The sequence below is a fragment of the Lissotriton vulgaris genome, chromosome 2_1 (assembly GCF_964263255.1).
Source record: "Lissotriton vulgaris chromosome 2_1, aLisVul1.2, whole genome shotgun sequence".
Classification (NCBI taxonomy): Eukaryota; Metazoa; Chordata; class Amphibia; order Caudata; family Salamandridae; genus Lissotriton; species Lissotriton vulgaris.
In genome coordinates, this window is record NC_141687.1 from 1,181,727,109 (window position 1) to 1,181,747,539 (window position 20,431).

Genomic DNA, 20,431 nt, shown 5'->3' on the forward strand with positions numbered 1-20,431 from the left:
CATAAATAGACAAAAGAGCCCCATGGCTATCATAGTGAAACATACACGAAAACTCGTCTTGCACCATTTATAAGATGAAATATAGCCCCAGTGGGCAAATAATAAAAGTGAGCTCTATCATCCAGTTCAGGTTGCCAACAACGATGCTCAACGGGTATGCACGGACGGCATTAATGCAAAGCCAACGCTTAATCTCTTTTCACTTGCCTTGTCATTCTTCATATTAATTCCAACTGATATACGTGCTCCCAGTCTGCTGTGATCATGGCCATAGTGAATAGACTCTCCTATTGACACTTCCCAGAGATCTGTAAAAGTAAAGAAACCAAACAGTGTGACTTATAACATATAAAAATAATATCTCACATACAGTATTAAAAAACATCCATCAGAGCAGTTATACTGATGAACAGACAGTGAACTCTAGCCTAGGTGCACAGCAAGTTCCTCATGCAAGTTCTGCCCCAGTGGTTGTGTGGTCCTATATTTTATGATCAATTTTGATTCCAATCTCCTAGGTTCTTGGATTCTATCACCTCCTCTTTCCCTGATAGGTACAGTTTCAAGGACACAGAACGATAGTAAGTGGGCATTACATTTATGGTACATTGCAAACTGTCTTGCTTTGGGATACTGCTTATCCCCTTTGGTGATAGCACGCATACTCTCTTTTTTGCCTGATGTATCGTGCTACCAATGTAGTACAAATTACAGGGGCATTTCTGTGCATAAATGGCATGATCAGTGAGGCAGGTGACATGTTTAAGGATTTTAAAATTGTCACAATCGTTGGATAGTTTAACCTCTTTCAGAATTTTGCTGTTGCGGCACGCCTTACATTTGCCGCAAACATAAAAACCTTAAATCGTGCTTATTTTCTTACTTTTCCCTGGTACTAGAGTGGTGCACAGCATGTCTTTGAGTGATCTAGGTCTTCGGTCCGTGATCTGGGGGTGCTCACCAACACCATTAGCCAAATCTTTTTCAAGTTTTAATACGTTCCAGAATTTACCCATAGCTTGTCTCACTTTGCTAGATTGTTGATGGTAATCAGTGATGAATCTGCAAGTCATTGGTTCAGAGACATCATTGTTAACATCTTTAATGGCAATTAAACTGTCTCTCTCCCTTGCATTCACTGTCTTAATTTCTTTGGAAATGCACTTCTTAGTGTATCCTCTCTGTCTGAAGCGCGCTGTCATGATGAGCACCTCTTTAAGATAATCATCCTCTCTCGAACAGTTACGTTTGGCATGTAAGACTTCGTCAATGGGTATGGAATTGATCAAACTGTTGGAATGGCAACTGCAGGCATGCAGCAGACTATTGCCTGTGGTCTCTTTTCTGTACAATAAGGTCGTGAGATCGTTGCCTTCAACTTTGACTTTAAGATCTAAAAAAAAAATATCACCGTATTACTGGTGTGACTGGTAAAGGAAAGATTAAAAGTGTTAGTATTAAGTGTCTCATCGCTGGTTCAGTTCCATACGACAAAAATATTTTCGCCCCCAGTTTCGCAGGTATTTACCTGGGCTGGTGGGAGGAGCAGGTGGTCCAGCAGTCCCCTGTGTATCAGACGAAAATCATTAAATGGCTCCGCTACATAGACGATATTTTTGTCATACGGAACGGAACCAGCGATGAGGCAGCAGAATTCGTTCAAACACTTAATACTAACACTTTTAATCTTTCCTTTACCAGTTATTTGTGATCACCTTTTGATAGTCACTACACAGTTGTACCCACTTGGGTAAGCAAGAAACGGATAAAGAGGAGCACCATTCCTTCCTGCAGATACCCACATTTCAGTTGATGTTGCTGTGTATTTGTCTATGTGTTTGTCTGTTTATTTGTATTTTTACAGATCACTCTCTTTCAAGAATTGAGAAAGGGAACACCTAACTGTCAGTAGACGGTTGGGCTCTACTGTGACCAAGGGTTGGGTACACCTTAGCGGGTGTACACTGCCCTGGTCATTCTCATTGGTCCTGATGAAAACCTGGAATTCTCCTCCTAGAGGTTGAAACATGTAGACCGTTTTTTAATTCACCCCTTTTTTCACTTATAGATACCTAAGGTCAATCATACCTAACACAGTATCACCAGATTTCAATTGTAATATTGTTCAGTGGCTCCAGAATAAGTATTTCCTGTCAAGGAGTTAAAACTGGCCGATTTTTAATACATATGTAGGGAAATCAAAAAAAGGGGGGAGGAAGAGGTGGTGCTGTTGGGCACCGATGAGGGCACGTCCTCCTCTTGCAAAAGTAACAGTAATCAAAGAGGTCCACCTCTAGGAGGATCTGTGTGTATCCTGATGTCTATGGAATACACACAATGTGTTAAAATACCCCTCACACACCAAAAGGGCCCTTGGTGTCATGCTTCATCATCGGGGTCTTCCCGCCCGGCTGCCGGACGGGGCAGTGCTGCGACAAGCGACTACGTTGGAGCACCTTTTAAATGAGGGTGCTATGTGAGTGAATTGGAGTGAGTGTCAGTGGGGTCAGGAGTGATGAAAAAGTGATGTTAAAAAATACCTGGCCTAGTGATAGAAAAAATTATTTAATAAACACTGGCTGGTATTATTAAAAGAAGTGGTGTCGGAAAGGTTAAGCGGGTTAATGGGCTTACTTTCCTGTGCGGGTCAACATGTTTCGGGGCACCATGCCCCTTCGTCAGGACCGGGGTCAGATCCCCCTGTCACTTACTAATGTATCTCCACAAAAAGGTGTATGTACAAAAAAAGGTTGTGGTAAATAAATTTATCAATTTATCAATGTGTATAGATATATAGTTTATATTAATACACTTCCCTTGCTAATGTTAAGATACTATTGTAGTATGCCTGAAAGACAAGAGCACCGTATTATTAATGCGCAGATCCCACAGCGCTAATCTCTGAATTACCTGTGGGGGAGAAAAAGACATACATACATATGGCAGTAGTCTGGCGTCATGGAACCTCATGTGAGGTCCATAGTTTCAATAATTAAAGAGGTGATTGACTTGGCACAGTACAACACACACACACATGAACACACACACTATTGGCAGAGCCAATAATTCTGTTGGAAGAATTCTGTACTTGTTGTTATTTATATACATACTTAGCAAGTTGAGGAAAAATGCTCCATGAGCCAACTCTAGATCGAAGGGTATTCAAGGGTCCAACTGCAGGTGAGACAAAATATGGGAAAATGGGGGGTTTCTAGTGCTAGGTTTTAAAGGTAAGTTCCTTCTAAGTTGTGGTGGTGACACAGCAAATGCCATGGTATTATTGTTTCCCCCAATCGGCTATGCCGTACTTACTCAACCCCCAGCCTCGATGTGCTTCCTCCTCCGTCCGTGGCTTCCGTGATAGTGAGGATGGAAGCAAGGGTGGGTGCTTTTATAGTGGTGGTAATAGGCATAACAGGGATGGTATGGTTAATTAAGGGCTGCTGACTTCGGACAGCTGTGTCCGAAATGGGAGGTTGCCTAGGTCTCGGTAACGTGGTGGCCATTGTTGACTAGTCATGCAACTAACTTCAAGTTTATGGAAGAATCAGCGAGATGCAAATGCTTTCCGCCATTACGAAGTATTAGTTTAGTTAATTTAGAGTAGTTCGCGAGGTCGGAAAAACCATTTATTTGTCTTGTTGCTTCCCGGTCCGTTGTGCGCATGGGCGGGACCGGGAAACTTGAAACTTGAAACTTGATTACTGTGGCAATTTTTAATACACTCACTCTTTTCACCCATTCACAAAAGTACCCGCTCCACTGTAATCAGGTGTCGCAGCACACCCGAATGGCACTCGGCTGTTTGGGTGGGACCCCGATGATGAAGAATGTCACCAACTAGGTTGGTGAGTGAGGGGTCTTCTTAAAAAAGGAGAATTTTTTTCCTTTTGTCGGGTGCACCTCCAGTCTGATTTCAGATACATTGCTGTGTCTCTAGGGTGTACCCCTTCTATTGATTTGGCTAGATTTCTCTAAAGGGATCAGGGGTATTCCCGCCTAAATACCCTTTCTCTCCACTTTGTTCACTACTACTTTGCTGGGTGAACCCCAAAACATTCACCTCCATTTTGTGAGCTCCAGTCTACTTGTGCCCCACATTGCAGTGAACCAAAGACCAGAAGGTGGTAAGGAGCAGACTAGTGCTGTCTCTTTCCTGAAATTTAAAAAGTGATTTTCCCTACCTGTGAATCATTATTTTTTTTAAACTCTTTTGCTTGTGGTTGCTATAGTTAAAAAAAATTAGTTTTAACCTGCTTGTGATTGCATAATTTCTCACTATGCTTTGGGTTTAAACTTGTGGTTTTAACTTGCCCGTGACAGTTTTAATTTAACCTGTTGAATTGTGGCATTTGCAGTCCAAAATCTGTAGTTTTTTACCTCTCATTCCCTGTGACTATCTGTTTTTCCCTCCTAATTTCTCCCTTACTCTGTGCTCAGACCATTATGTTAAGCAAGCCACCCCCATAACCATTCTGTGTTAGCAAGTGAGTGAAACCATACCCCCGCCCCGCAAGCAACAGGGATATTCTACATCTGAAAGTGAAAAGAGGGTGCTCTGAGACAGCAGTAATCTGCATTGAGCTGTTTAAGCTGTGTTTTATAGGGATTGTGCACTCGTTTTTGGTTAGAAGAGTGAGTAAAATGTTGTACAAACAGTATTGTTAGAGGGCAAAGTTTGTTAGGCCCTTACCTGCAGAAATCCAAAGTGTAAATTGAGCAAGTCTGTCTCCTAGGAGATTTTGAGTAGAGGAACAGCTTCCAACTCCCTGGCCAGCAAACCTTGCCTGAGGTTGCTTGGACCTTATATAGTCTGTTATTGGATGGTACATGTGTGCACTGCATGATGGTTGTATCTGGTGTTTCTATTGGATCACGTTCAGTGTTGGTATTGGTTGGGTGTTTGAGGGTTCTGATTGGGTTCCTGGGTCAGTGATTCAATTAATGTAGGGTTGTAACTAGGGCGAGGGGTAGGCTTTCAATTGGAAATAGGATTAGGGTTTCTTGTGTGAATGTTTACTGGACTAGGTGTGGGACTAGGACCAGGGTTAGGCTTTTTACTGGAAGTAGGCATTAGGGTTTCCTGGGTGGTTGGTTGTTGGGACTAGGGTTGGGACTAGGACTAGGGTTAGGCATTCTATTGGACATAGGGATTAGGGTTTAGTGCCTGTTAGACCTGGTACCATTGGCATGAGTCACCCTTCCATTTTTTTGCTGTTGTCTCTTCTGTTTTTAAAATGTTTTGCTGGTTTTAGACGCATTGGGCACTGTGCCACCGCTATTCAGTGCCACAGTGCAAGTGCTCCCTATCGTAAAATTGATGTAATGGATTAGTGACTCCATGATTGGCTTATTTGATTTACTTGTTAGACCCTAGTACAGTGCACCATGTGTGCCCAGGGCCTGTAGATCAAATGGGTTGCAGCACTGAGTGTGCCACCCACAGAAGCAGCTTGTAAAGTGTGTCTCAGGAATGCAATTGCAGACCCTGTGTGCAGTCTAGTACTGCCATGTCGACATGGTAAGTGCACCCGCTTACCCATCCCTAAACCTTCCCTTTTCTACATGTTAGCCACCCCTAAGGTAGGCCCAAGGGCAGGGTGGATTGTATGTACAAGGTAGGACACGCCCTGGTGTGTGTGACATGTCCTGATAGTGAATTACAGCCAATTTAGCTTTTTACTATTGCAAGGCTACTTGTCCCCATAGCAAAGAAGGGGCAGTTTCCTTATAACATCTTATACTCCGAACCGACCCAGGGAACATGGTAGAAAAACAAATTTAGTATGCCTGAACTCTGAATGTTAAAATATATCTTTTAGTGAAGGTGATTTTTACACTCTGTGTTTGAAAATACCACTTTTAGAAAGTAGGTATTTTCTTTCCTTACCATCCAGCCTGCCGCTGCTCGGTTGTATATTACATGTCTGGTTTGTGAGTGATAGGAGGGCTTGGGCTCCAGCATTCTGATGAGTCAGGGCTGGGCTGAATAGGACCTTGGTTGACTAGAGAGTGGGGAGGCGGAGATTTCCTTTCACTCCACTGAGCTCTCATAGAATAGAGAGTAGCGGAGGATAATTCCTTTCAGCTACCTAGGCAGGTCAGCTTTCAACAATGCTGTCTCTACCTCCTGCCAGGAAGATGCACCTGTGTGGACAGAACTGGTTTTGGCAAGGTACAGACCCTCTCTCCCTTCAGAGAACAAAGCAATTGGTAGTATAAATATTGGGGCCCAGACCCCAAGACTTTAGATCACTTCTGGAAATCAAGACAAACCTGTGCCAAGGAGAGAAACCATAAGAAGCTGAAGGATTTGACTGCCCCAGTACCATTATGCTATTTTCTGGGGTTGGCCTGCAGTGGTTACTTATTTGCCTAGGAAAGGAGAAGGAACTTTTATTGAACTTTCATCATTTTGAAGAAGAATCTCCAAGGGCTTGAATTGTGCTTGCCTCCTACTGAAGTCTCAGGGATACAATACTTTACCACCAGCTCCCCCCTGAATTTCATTGCTGGGAATTCTGTCTGTGGAAGCCTGGGTATTGTTGAGAGCTGGAAGCGTGACACAATAAGAAGAAGTGTGTCACCACCGGAGCTGTTGCCGACACATCACTGGAGAAGTGCGTTGCCACCGCAGAGGTCGCCGTTGCATCACCGGAGAAGCGTGGCTCCATCTCAGGTGTTTGTCATCGCATCGCTGGAGAAGCATGTTGCCACCGCAAGGGTCACCGTCGCATCACCGGAGAAGCTTGCCGCAGGAACTGTCCTGGTTCAGAAGTTCCAGAGTCGCCGCACGGACGTCGGGCGTGCATGCATCACCTTCACGTCATTGCATCACATCAAAGACACCATCTTGTCCCATCGCATCAGATCGTCGCATCGTAACCGTAACGCAACCTGAGATCGACGCATCACCTCCTCTCCGGTATGGAACAGACGCATCACCTCCCACGGAGCAAGGAACCAACGCATCGCTCTTCCTGCGAACCTTTTGTTTATCTTGCATTGAGAAATATGCCACATTTACCATCTAAAGTGAACTAAGCTATTTCTATCATTTAAAAGTCATTTTCTTAATACTGCATTGTGGATTTTTGTCGTTTGGGTCTTGTGTTAAGTCTATATAAAGGATTTTTATTTTTATAAAACCTGTGTGGTGTCCATCTGTAGTTGTTTCACTGTATTACTGTATGTGTTCACAAATGCTTTACACACTGCCTCTGGGATAAGCCTTCCTGCTCGTGCCAAGCTACCACAGGGTTGAGCAGGGGTTATTTTAGGACTGTAGCCCCCTTACCCTGACTAGAAGCAAGAGTCCCTATTTGGACAAAGGTGCAAACTATTGCCAACTAGAGACCCCCAGTTCTAACAGTGCCTGACTGAGTCCTTGGACTAGGGCTATGATTGGCTGTAAAGTCTTTGTCTCCTATTGGTTCTAGAGTTTACGGCTAGTGTGTGATTGACTACGGTTTCCTTGGCTGAAGGGGTCACCTGATCACTAGGGCAATAAAAGGACAGGGTTTAGAGCGTTTCAGCGGGGCATCAAGGCTAAGGGCGGAGAGGACAAGGGTGAGTGCCTGTTTGAGCCTGTTCAAGGCTGGTCGGGACTAGGGCCAGAAATGCTGCCCATTTTCACATTCAGTAATAGCCACCCTACACCATCCACAAGCAGAGTAACACACTCACACCAAATGTACTCCACACATTTACTACAAACCAACCCTCTGTACACATCAATGTACTAGCACACACTACAAAAATACACACACCACACCTATGTACCCTTCTATCCTAGCTTCGGCATATATCCACCATCACCTACAAATAGCAAACTCTATCCTATACCACTAACCAATTCACTCATCACTAACACAACCAAAATCCATTCCATACTGAACTACAACCCATCCAGACACATATTCCCCAATTTTAATTACTTCTAAGAGACCCCCTTTTATTACTAGAAAACCTATATTCAGCCTTCTATCATTTCTCCAACCATCACCCTCCTCTTCTTTGTACCAAAATAACACAACACAACACTTACACTCCACAGCACCACAACTTTTAGCTCTTGCAGCAAACAAGCCTAAGAAAAAAGTCTTAACTCTACTTCATCCCCTCCTACACACAACACACACTCTACTCACAAACACACCACTACCCCTTTTACCTTACATATTCCACTCGCAAACAATACTATACAAACAAATCCATCTCATAAAACAAATACATCAGCACCTCATTTCATTAATCCTCAAAAAGAAAACATATCATGCTCACCAGTAGGACAAACTCTCTCAAGCACAACACCTCCTAATACTTACAGTCATAAAATACAATCATACACCCACCTTTCTTTTTTTTTTTTTTTTAAATAGTTTTTATTATTGCAAGATACGACAAAAACCATTACACTTCCGTGCCATAATACAGTTCATGTTTTAACAAGGTTTTACCACTAATATCATTTTGAGCAGTTAACGTAAATAAAAAGTAACAGTTATATGGTAAATGTGTGGGAACAAATCGAAAAAAGAAAAGAAAAAAAAAAAAAGGACAAAGAAGATAGACATTAAAGGCCTGTCCCCCCGTCTTGCCCTTCAAAAAAGTGTTTCCAGATCTTTTCTTTTCTGATAAGGGCTTTTGGGCCTCTGTTTGGCTAAGGAAAGTTCCATAGTTCTAATTTCGTGAACTAATGCGAGCCAATCTGCTACTCTAGGGGGTTCTTTAGATATCCATCCCCTAGCTATAGTTAGTCTTGCGCAAGCTAGCAGAATCGTTATGATATCCTTATATGGGGTGTTGGTATCTTGAATATCTAATAGAACCAATTGCCCAGTAAGCTCCGGCATAGATATCTGGTTAGCTCTACAGTGGTCGGAGATATTGTTCCAAAAGATGGAAAATGCGGGGCAGGAAAATAGCATGTGTTCAACTCCTGCCGCGACTGTGTTACATTTGACACACATAGATTTGTCTGAAATCAAGTGTCCTTGGGTCCATCTAGATATTTTTTGTGGTGTATAGTACAGCTCAGTAGTTGTTCTGTATAATTGCATTCTGAGATTAGAGGAGTGTACTATATCAGTTAAGTGGGTTAAAGAGTTTCTAATCTGGTTCGAGTTTATGTTTAAATTTAACCTACGAGACCATTTAGCAGCAATTTGAGCTGTGTTTCCTTCCTTGTCTTTAGTTAGCCATTGGTATCCTGCTTTTATCAACGACTTTGTTTTGTCAGAGTAGATACACACAAGAATGTCTGAGTGTTTCACTTCGATTATTTTCATTTTGTTATGAAAAAAGTCTCTCAATTGTCTATATCTAAAATGCATATCTTCTGTGAGCCCGTTGGTAATTTTTAGGTTCTCGAAATCGGTCAGTCCATTAGTGCCATAGAGGTCTCCTAGTGTAGTTATTTCATGTCTGATCCATCGGCTCGCCAAACCATCAGAGAATACGCCCGGAAGACCGGGGTTATTCCATAATCTAAGTTCAGCGTTAAAAAATGTGCTTTTACTAATAAGTAGAATTTTATCCCAGATTTTTATAGCATGCTTAGCCGTCTTGAATTTGACCCGCTTAAAGTAGTTTGGATCGTGAACTCGTAGCAGAAATTGGTTTGAGTCGGCTCCTAGCATGTACTGATGAAAAAATAAAGAGAGGGTGTTTTTTAACAAGCTCCTTATTCGTAAAAAAAATGTGGCTAAAAAGTAAAGGTTAAAGTCTGGGAAAGAAAGACCCCCTTTAAAAATAGGTAATGTCAGGAATTTAATCGCCCTTCTTGCCTTTTTATAGCCCCATAGGAAACTGCTGCATATGCCGTCTAGTTTTCTAAAAAAAAGTTTATTTGGTTGCAGCGGAATAGCTCTACACAAATACAACAACTTGGGTAGTATTTTCATCTTAATCAGATTAAGTCTCCCTATCAAACTAAGAGGTATTTTATGCCATTTTTTGAGGCTATCGGATGTTTCCTTTAAAAATGAATCGTAGTTTATTTTCAAAATTTCCCCCACTTTGGCAGTAATTTTAATGCCTAAATAAACGGCTTCTTTACATGTATTATAAATTTGTGATTCCGGGGTATAATTGAGTATGATTTGAGTTTTGTTTACATTCAATTTGTACCCAGAAATTCTCCCAAATTTTTGTGCTTGGTTTATAATTTCTGGCATAGCTTTATTGACGTCGGGTGTATAAATTGCTATATCGTCAGCAAAAGCTGTTAGTTTAAGAGCTATATCTCCATGAAAAGCCGGCACAATATTGGTTTGATCGTTTAAAGCATTTAAAAAAGGTTCTAAAGACAGGGCAAAAAGTAAAGGAGAAAGGGGGCAACCTTGTCTTGTGCCTCTTGCTATCTTAAAATTGGCGGAATTTTTGCCTCCATAGCTTATCATAGCCTGAGGTTCTTCATACAATGACTTAACCCACTCTAAGTAGGAGCCTGTAATGCCCATTTTACTTAATACTGCCCAGAGATATTCCCACCCCACTCGGTCGAATGCTTTTTCCGCGTCTAGCAATATCATGCCGAGTGGGGTGTTAGTGGTTTCCGCAACATCAAAGGCTGTGATTGAGGTATTGACATGCAAAGTGGTATCTCTGCCTACCACAAAACCATGTTGTTGGGTATTGACAATGTCCGGCATATAAGAAGCTAATCGATTGGCTAGGATTTTCGCAAAAATTTTAACATCAGAATTGAGTAGAGATATGGGTCGGTACGAACCGCACTCTGTTTCGGGTTTTCCCTTTTTCAAAAAAAAGATAATTTTAGCTATTTTCCATGAAGCAGGTGCTTGTTTAGAAAGAATGATTGAATTAATCACCTCTTGTAGTAGCGGAAGCAATTCCTGAGAGCAAAGTTTGTAAAACTCCATCGGTATACTATCCTCTCCTACCGCCTTCCCTAGGGGCAGGTGATCGATTGCTAGTTTAATATCCTCGAGTGTTACATTAGAGTTTAGGTATTGAAGCGCTTCAGCATTTAAAGCCTGCGTTGGGGTTAGGTATTGATCAAGATAATGTGAGATCTCTGTTTTATGTGGTATATCATCTGGTGTATAGAGTTGTTGGTAAAATTTGACAAATTGGTTTAGTATTTGCTCCTCCCGTTCATACATTATCAGATCAGGTCCTATTATTTCTTTGATTTTGGTTTTAGCTTTTTTATCCGCGGTTTTATATGCCAATATCTTCCCGATTCGGTCGCCACCTTCATATTGGTCTAGCTTATATTTTTGTAGTTTAGACATATATCCTTCCCTCAAGGTTTTTTTTAATCCTGCCTGTAATTCCGCCAATTTAACTCTAATCCTCTCCACATTATTTTTTGAGTAAAGCGTTGCCTCAGCCAGTTGCTTTTCCAAATCCAGTAGTTTTGATGTTAGTTTTTTATTTTTCTTGTGATTTTCAGCATTAAGTCTAAATACATATTGTTGGACGAAGCCCCTAATGCTGCACTTACAGGTGTCCCATACAGTGTTTATGCTGGCCGAATTGATATTTAATGTGATAAACTCCTGTATATGTTTTTTGACTAGTGTAGTAAATGTAGTATCGACAAGTAAGTGTCTCGGGAAAGTGAACTTACGTGGTTCTTTCATATTTAGATCTTTGAATACAATCTCCAATAGCAATGGGTTGTGATCAGATGTAACTTTAGGGCATATTTCAATTTCACAGTTGTCCAGCACTTGATCAGAGGCCCATATCATATCAATTCTGGAGCAAGATCTATGTGGCGCAGAGTAGTAGGTAAATCCTGCCAACATAGGGTGTTTAGATCGCCATAGATCTCTGATATTATTCAATCTTGCAAGTTCAAGGATTGATGCTCTAACTTTATGCATTCTTTTAAAGTTCTTTGGCCCCGTAGAGTCTATTTTATAGTCCATAACACAATTGAAATCTCCGGCAAAAATAATTTCGCCTTCCCATTCGAGTAGTTCAACACTTAGCTCTTCAAATACTTTGGGGTTATCAATATTTGGTCCATATATTACACATAATACCAATTTAACATTATCGTATTGCATCTGTGCTAATGCCCACCTGCCTCGAGTGTCAGAAGCCGTTTTAATGGTTTCTATTGGAGCTCCTCTTAGTTTTAGAATAGCTACCCCCCTTATAGTCTCATTTAGAGTTGAGCATACAACCAGTTCATAATTAAATTGTGATAATAACTTTCTATCCTGATATTTTATGTGGGTTTCTGACATCAAGACTATATTAGGTTTATATAGTTTGATCTCTTCTTGCACCAAATTTCTTTTACTCTTACTGTTTAGGCCATCAACATTCCAACATAAAATTCTTAATTTAAGCATTTAGCTATTATACTTTTGCTCATATACGTATTGTTCCCCTCTACCTTAATTTGTTTCACAATCATTGAAATTTCCTTCCAACTACTCTTAACAAAAAAATAAAAATAAAAAAAAAGTCGAGTCTTGCAATCACAGTTTTCCCCTTTATTTCCACCCACCACCCACGACACACGTTGCCACACCCACCCCTGAGGCAACCCCACCCCCTCCCTTGCTGAAGCCCGTCCCTTGGGGGGGAGCACCCCTCTAGCATTTGCTGCCGCTGTTTAGGGCAGCGTAGTGAGGGTGCATTCATGAGAGGCTGCTCCTGCCAAACCTAAGTTTAATCTATGTTATTTCTAAATTTGCTCCTATTTTGAAAGATAGAGAGAGAGAGAGGAGAGACAAAAAAGTAAAAGAGGGGAGAGGAAAGGAGAGAGAAAAGAAAAAGAGTGAAGAAAAAGGAAAGAGGGGTCGAGAGCCTATGGATGAAGTGATAGAAAGTGTATAGTGCATACAAATAGAGTCCATCTGCACGTTAGATTCCAGTTCGAATAAGTATATTTGAATAGGCTCATAATTTTTCTCCCCTCTCCCCCCCCCCCCCCAACCCTCCTCTCTCCCCCCCCCCCCCCATCTCCCACATCTCCTTGGGTTGGTTATCTTTCTCTTTCTCTTTTTAACTTCATTTTTCCTTCTCCTAAGAGAGATTTTCTAGAGATTGTTCAACAAGTGATAGATCTATGAAGAAGAAAATTTGGCCATTCCGGATAGCGTCTCCTTTCATTAGTTCTCTTTCTCTTTTTGGCTTCTTTTTTCATTTTCCCGAGAGATTTTTTCCAGAGATTGTTCAGCAGAAACTGTATCAGTAAAGAAGAAAGTTTGACCATTTCGGATAACCTTGAGGCGAGCAGGTTCCTGGAGATAGGCCATACAGCCTAAATTTTTGAAAGCATCAATCATTTTCCGAAGTTCCCAACGTTTATCCATAGTGGTTTTACTTAGGTCCGATTTCACGAAAAAAGTAAGATTATCAACTGAGACAGGGTTATTGGGCTTAGCCTTAAATGCCACTGCTTGTCTCAAAAGAAAGTTTCCAAAATATATCAAAAATGGTCTTGGGAATTTGTTATTTGTGTTTCTTTGAAATATAGGTAATCTGTGTACTCTCTGCAACTGGGAGTCCCAATCCCAATCAGCCAGGTCTATAAAAGCCCTTTGGAAAAGTTTCACCATGAAGGCTCTCGGATCGGACCCCTCCGTGCCTTCGGGTATACCAAATAGTCTAAGGTTTTGTCTTCGAGCCCGGTTCTCCAAATCCTCCACCTTAGCTTCCAGCAGAGTCACTTTTGTTGTATTTTGATTAGCAGTTGTTGTGACCTGGTTCACGTCTTCTTCCACTACCACTATTCGTTGTTTTATGTCCTCTATGTCTTTTATCACTCCTCCCAAACCTTGGCAAATATCACTCATGGTTTCTTGTATCTTGGTGTTGTCTTCCCTTAGCTGAAGATATTGCTGTTGTATCTCTGCTCTTTGTTCTACAAGAGTCTGCATGATTGATTCCATTGATATATTCACTGGGACTTGTAAGGACACCTGAGAAGCTTTAGGAAGTGGGTGGGAGGTTAGACCAGGTACCGTTGTTTGAGCCTTAGATTTTATATCAGCCCTCACATCCTTCACGGAGTCTAGTTCTAAGGTTCCACTTAAGTCAGCTTCCAAAATCCCAGCTGGAAGTAGTTGAGTCTGCCCCGAGCTAGAAGCCATAAATTCGAAGGCCTCCGTTGTTTGGTCAGTATTATCGGATGATAGTACACACTCTTGATCTTCTACGTCTTTTCCGGCATCATTTTCTACCTCATTATGAGTGAGAGGACACTTGAGAGGATGAAGAAAGATGTTGGAGGTAGAGTTAGGGGAAGTAGGTGAGGTGACCGAGGGAATCTCTGGGCTTAGTGCGCCATTCGTTTCTGTAGTAACTGTAATAGCTGTATTCAGATAGCTAGATGTCTCTTGGTTGGTAGAGAGTGTATTTAAGCTAGAATCCATTAGAAGATCTATAGGGTTATTTAGGCTTTTAACGTTATCTGAGGCGTTTAAGTTATCCCTCTGAAACAAAGCCTCGTCCGGGCTCGCTCCAGAAAGTCTTAGGGCCATATTCTTGACTCCACCTTTGGCCTCTATCCACCTTCTCAGAGGGCTATCATCTAATAGACGATTCTTTTTAATTCCTGTCAAATCCTTACAAGTTGTCTTCATTAAGAGGGACTTCTGTTTGGCTTTAACCTTCCTTTTAGCTTTCCTTGATAGCAATTTCTTGTTTGTTAGGACTTTAGACTCTTCGTCCGGTCCTTCTTCTTCTTCTTCAGATATCTCCTCGTATTCCACATTTGAATCTTCGTCTGAATTGGCACCGCCTCCACAATTGTTCTCTTTTGTTTTATTTTTAGCAACCTGCAAAGGAGTCTTTGTATTGGTGTTGGGAACTACAGGATCGACCTTTTCGCTTTGTATCAAAGATTGTGATACCTCTGCTGTTTGCGTTATTGAGGCATCCATAGTGCTCTCTCCCCCACTCGATCTAGCCAGGCTAGCCTCGGTTATTTCTGAACTAGATAGTGCCTTGACATATGGAAGCTTGGGAAGCTTGTCTGTGCCCTTCTTTCCTATCTTCGTCTCGGTTCCCAACCCAGTATCTTGTAGCATCACCTCGGCATTTTTTTCCGTCCCAGTCGCCACAGAGTTGTTTGTTGGAGGTATAATTGATGAGCTCTCCTGAGTCTCCACCTCTTTATCACTCGCTTTCTTTTTTGTTTTAGCTGCAGGTGATAGCTCTGCTCTTGGTCTTAGGTCTGTGCTGCCCCCACCCTTCGTGGTCGGTATAGGAACAAGTTTCTCATCAAGGTGCTTGTCAACCTCTTTTCGTTTGTCAGCTTCACCACCCCTGCAGCTGAGAATTTTTAGACTATCGTGTTTTTTAGTGTTCAAGTCATTTGTAAAATTCTGGGATTTTTCATCTGGTGACCCCACTGCCACTACCCCTGTGATTGCTGCTGCAGCCGCCATCGTACCTGTAAAGTCCTTTTTTCCCGTCTGGGCAGTCTTCCTTGTCCGTGCAGATCTGGTTTGCCGTGCGGACATCAGTTCCTGCACTACCTCCGTTGCTTCGGTCGCCTCTATCCTCTGCCGCGCTGTCTGCGGTGTAGTCCGTAGGATTGGGTATCCTATCTGGTGCACGCCCAGCTGCTGCGGAGTCAGAGACGCCCAGGTGATTGCAACCGCTGACGGTGGGACTCGAGTGAAACTCGCTACGTGGCTCCAGGGGCGCAGCAGATTCTTGCCGAGATATCGAAGCACAACCCTCAGCATTGAGCCAGTTCGTGTTCGTGTCGAGCCAAGAGGAAAAGTACAGCAATTCAGAAAAACAATTCGGCAGTCTGATTCGTAGGTCACTTTCCTTTCCCCCTGCTCTCTTTCCGTTGCACAGGTAGCACAGTTAGCTTTTCCTCTCGTGCCTCGATCTCTTCTCTTTTTTTTTCCGCTTTTTTTCAGCCCTCCATTAGAATTTAAAGTTTTAAGGAGTTTGAGGATGTCAGCCCGTAGTTACGGCGGTTTTCAGCGCTTTCAGTGTTTAATTCGAACGTTTCTTGAGCGGCGTTTCTCTGGGCAGAGCAGCCCCTGCAGCACCTCTCACTCCAGCGGAGCTCGATCCGCCATCTTGGCTCCTCCCTTTCAAACTACACAAACGAACAAACTACAGTGCCAAGCTTTCTCTCTTCCACCATACCTAACACACATAGAGAAACACAGTAACTCTCTTCTAACCGCCGCTCTTCCATTGGACTATTTAGAACCTTACTACATGACCCACATGCTGCTCCACCACACCTAACTCATACACCTTCCGCCCTAAACACACACAAACAATATAAGCAATGTGCCACACATCACAACTTTGCTTCTCCGCATCTACCGCACAACAAGTTTACACCACAAAAACAACACAGGTCATCAACTCACTCTCAAACACCGTCCCCACCACCTATACACACAGAGCAATCAAAATGCCTTATTAGCCTTCTGGACGAGGACCATGTTACAGAACAGCTAAACGATTGCTATCCTAATAAAGCTAATATCAGCACTAAAACCAAAACTGCTACAAACTCACACAATACAGATCACTCTTATACAAAACAAAGTCTCACTGACATTAAAGCACATTCTCTAAACTGTCTAATAAATGCTCAATCACTCTCTAAAAACAAACATCACATTTAAGACCTTCTCTCTGATTCAAAACCAGACATACTATTCATAACTGAATCATGGTTGGGAGATGATGTTTCTCCAGTTCTGCATGAAGCCGTTCCTCTAGGCTATCAAACAATCACCCAAAATTTAAAAGACAAAAAGGAGGTGGTTTAAATGTTGTGTTCAGGCAAACACTACATATCACTAAAGTTAATGACATATCCATAAAGGATTGTGAGGCTCTTCTCACCAGATATAATCCTACACAGTCTGCCTTATGTAACTTCCAGCTCCTTTACAGACCTCCACTTAGCAAGACGTTATTTCCAGACATAGTTTCAAACCTGATAACAATTCACTCCAACCTATGCATTCTGGGTGACCTCAACATTTGGTTTGACAAACCCAATATGCCCCAACCGAAAAACAATAATCACTGGTGTGAACTCACTGAACCTGCATCAGATCATCCAGAAACCCACACACATTGCTGGACACTTCCTAGATGTCATTTTTGCTAATACTGAACTAGTTGCCTTCCAAACTATAACTTCTAGTCACATGGTCAGACAACCATTTTCTTGCTTTTCAACATAAAAACAAGCGACTCACCTAAAACCACCTTACATGCATCCACCTATCGACCGTGGAACAAACTCAATTTGGAACACTTAGAAACACATCTAACATCCACTACAGTTCTGGAAACAATAAATTCTGTTAAAAAATTATATGAGTGGCTACAGGAAGCTTTTGATATCCTGATACCACTCAAAACCACACAATAGAACAGAAGAAAACAAGCATCTTTGAGGAATACAGAAATAAAATACAGAAAACAACAAATTAGAAAGCTACAACGTGCCTGTCACAAAACACATAACAAACAAGACAAACTTCGCCTACAGAAAATTAACATTATACAAGTCAGCTTTCAAAAAAGCAAGGAACAGGTACTATTCAGATAGAATTCAAGAAGCTAAATGTGCAAATAAAGAATTCTATAAAATACTCAATGGACTTTGTAAACCAAATTTCCTAGAAGGAACTCATCCCGTAACTCAAGATTTCACAAACAAACTGGCAAATCATTACAAGGACAAAGCAGACATGTTGGACTCATACTTAAAACAGACACAAAACACCAGCACTAATACTTTTACAAAACAACAATACAAAACAACAATACAAGAATACTCTAACTCAGCCTCTCCGTTCCTTCCAACACATTTCACCCGATTAATTTATGGACCTGGTCAAATCAAGCAGGCCTGCCGGAAGTCCTTCTGACCTGTGTCCACCGCAAACTTTCAAGACAATTCTTCAACAGCCTCTGCTACCACTTCAGAAAGTAGAATCATCAATGATTCCTTAACTACCTCAATATTTCCAGAATAACTCCAATAGTCATACATATGCCCTTTTCTGAAGAAAACAAACTTGGACCCACTGAACCCTGACAACTAAAGACCCATTACAAATGGAACTTTACTGGGCAAACTGATAAGAAGAGCAGCGTTCGCCCAGATATCACAATTCATTAAAGAGATTGCCATACTTTCAACACAGGATTCCGCCCGGGAGGAAACACAGAATCTTCCCTTTTTGCCATCTGGGATGACCTGGAGAACACAGTTGACCACAAAGGGGTTGCTGCGCTACTTCTCCTGGACCTCTCGGCTTCCTTTGACACGATTGACAATGACACTCTGATACAAAGACTCTACGAAGCCGGCATAAAGGAGACTGCTCTATACTGTATAGCATCCTACCTTCAAAACAGAACTAATGTCATCCATACCCCAACTTTCTCATCCAAACCATACTCCACAAAAGCAAGAGTCCCTCATGGCTCTATCATCTCGCCCATGCTCTCTGACTCATCTCAAACCTCTTTCTACTACTCTTCCCAATGCACTACACTAATTGTCACCCTATACCTCTAGCAATACATCCTCTACATCCACTCTCTCATTCAACCCAAACCCCATACCACTACTATTATCCTGAGGTAATCTAAATTTTATGGTCAAGTTGTGTTCCCTAGCGAGTACCCCACCGACTCCATGTACGAGTTAAAGTACATGTAACTTCCCTCCTGTGTCAGCCATGAAGACGCAAATACATTTGCGTCCAACGTTAACATGTCCTCTTTCAGACCCACCATGAATGGGTCGAATGGTCCGTTCCTAAGTATGCTATGCCAACGTCTTTTTGTAGTGTACTCCTACGTTTTTCAGCCCTGGCTGAAGTAGGCCCTGAATCTCTGCCACCGAGCCTCTTTTCTGGCTTCTGACTCCGAGAAATCTCTGCCCAGGCAGCCCCTGTACTCGTGAACTCTGACTTACTTTCAGCGCGGCCCCTCGCGCTCGGCTCAGCCTGCTGCCTGCCAAGATTGACTATAACCTTCGAGTTATCTGTTCCCTCCCCGAAAATACATTCCTGCCTGCTAGCTTCAGTAAACATCCTTCCTCAGCTACAGGGCTAAAGGGCCAACCTGTCTCTGTGCAAGTAATTCATAGCTTCGTTGCCATGCTTCCATGGAAGGCCCCATGCCCCCACGCTTCTCATACAGACACCCAGGCGCTTATACACGCACTCACAGCAAGTATAGAATAGCTTCTGCCCCAGAGACCTTTCCGCCCAGATAGCTTAGTTCCTAAACATCAGATATCAGATATGATAGAAGCACAAGTTGATCTGACATGCCAGACTCTTGTCTCTTTCCGTCAGTGTAAATGTCAAGTCCCCTGCACCCCTCCATTTACACGTCATGCAGCTGCGTGCGCATCCAAGCTTCCGATTTCTGCTGACATTGCCACATTTTCTGTTAGTGCCACCCCTTTGTGACACCTATCAGTGACGTTTCCAGAACACACCTCTAGTTCACGCCTCTTGATTACGCACATGTACCACGTGTATATTGTTATCTTGTCTTCTCTCAGCTGTTACGCCTTCTATACTGTTTTAAATGGTGTACAATAAGTATATAAGCTATGTACTGTTAATAAAATGTTAGCGCGCTCATCTATCCCTTCTGACACCCCGTGTGGTGGTCAGAACATGATATCTTGGCCATGACCATTCCTTTTTAAGGAATAAAACTCTTAGAACTCTAACACCACGGACTCTGTCTTTTTTCATCCGATCTGAGTTATTATTGATTAAGTACTTACCTGCATAGAAATTAAGAGAGTAAATTAATTATTTACATCATTTTGGCGCCCAAATAGGGACCCCTCCCCCACCTCACGCGCCGGTTGGCGCATTGCAAACTCTGTCCCCTGCCATCAGTTAGAAGGAACATACGCGTACCGGCAGGATTTCCTGCATCTCCCTCTGACCCACGGAGGTGACGAAGACTGCGATCAGTGCCCAGACGAGGCGGTGAGGAGTGCGGAGGATCCCGACCAAAGCCTAGCCGAAAGAAGCAAGGTCCGAGGTGTCAAGAGGCCCACCAGTTTTCCGAAGTTTTCCGAAAATTCCCGAAGTTTTCCGAAGTTTTCCGAAGTATCGAGTCGAGTCCAGTCGAGTTTTCCGAGGCCTTCTGTTTCCGTGCTTCCCGGTGAGTACCATTGCTGGGTCGTATCTAGACGGGTTTGGGTACGCAAGTCCGGTCTGCACTGTTTTTAGGCAGTGTATCTGTACTGTTTAGCAGTATATCTAGTATTCCGAATTTCTGAATTTCTGCACTGTTACGACAGTGTATCTGTACTGTTGAGCAGTACATCTAGTATAGTGGGGTAGTCATCTATGTTTTAAATGTTTTTGTGATTAATGTCGTGGTATGAATGTGATTGTTTTCCTTGTGCATTATTGTGTTTTCTTGTATAAATAGTTACATTCAAAATTAAGTATCA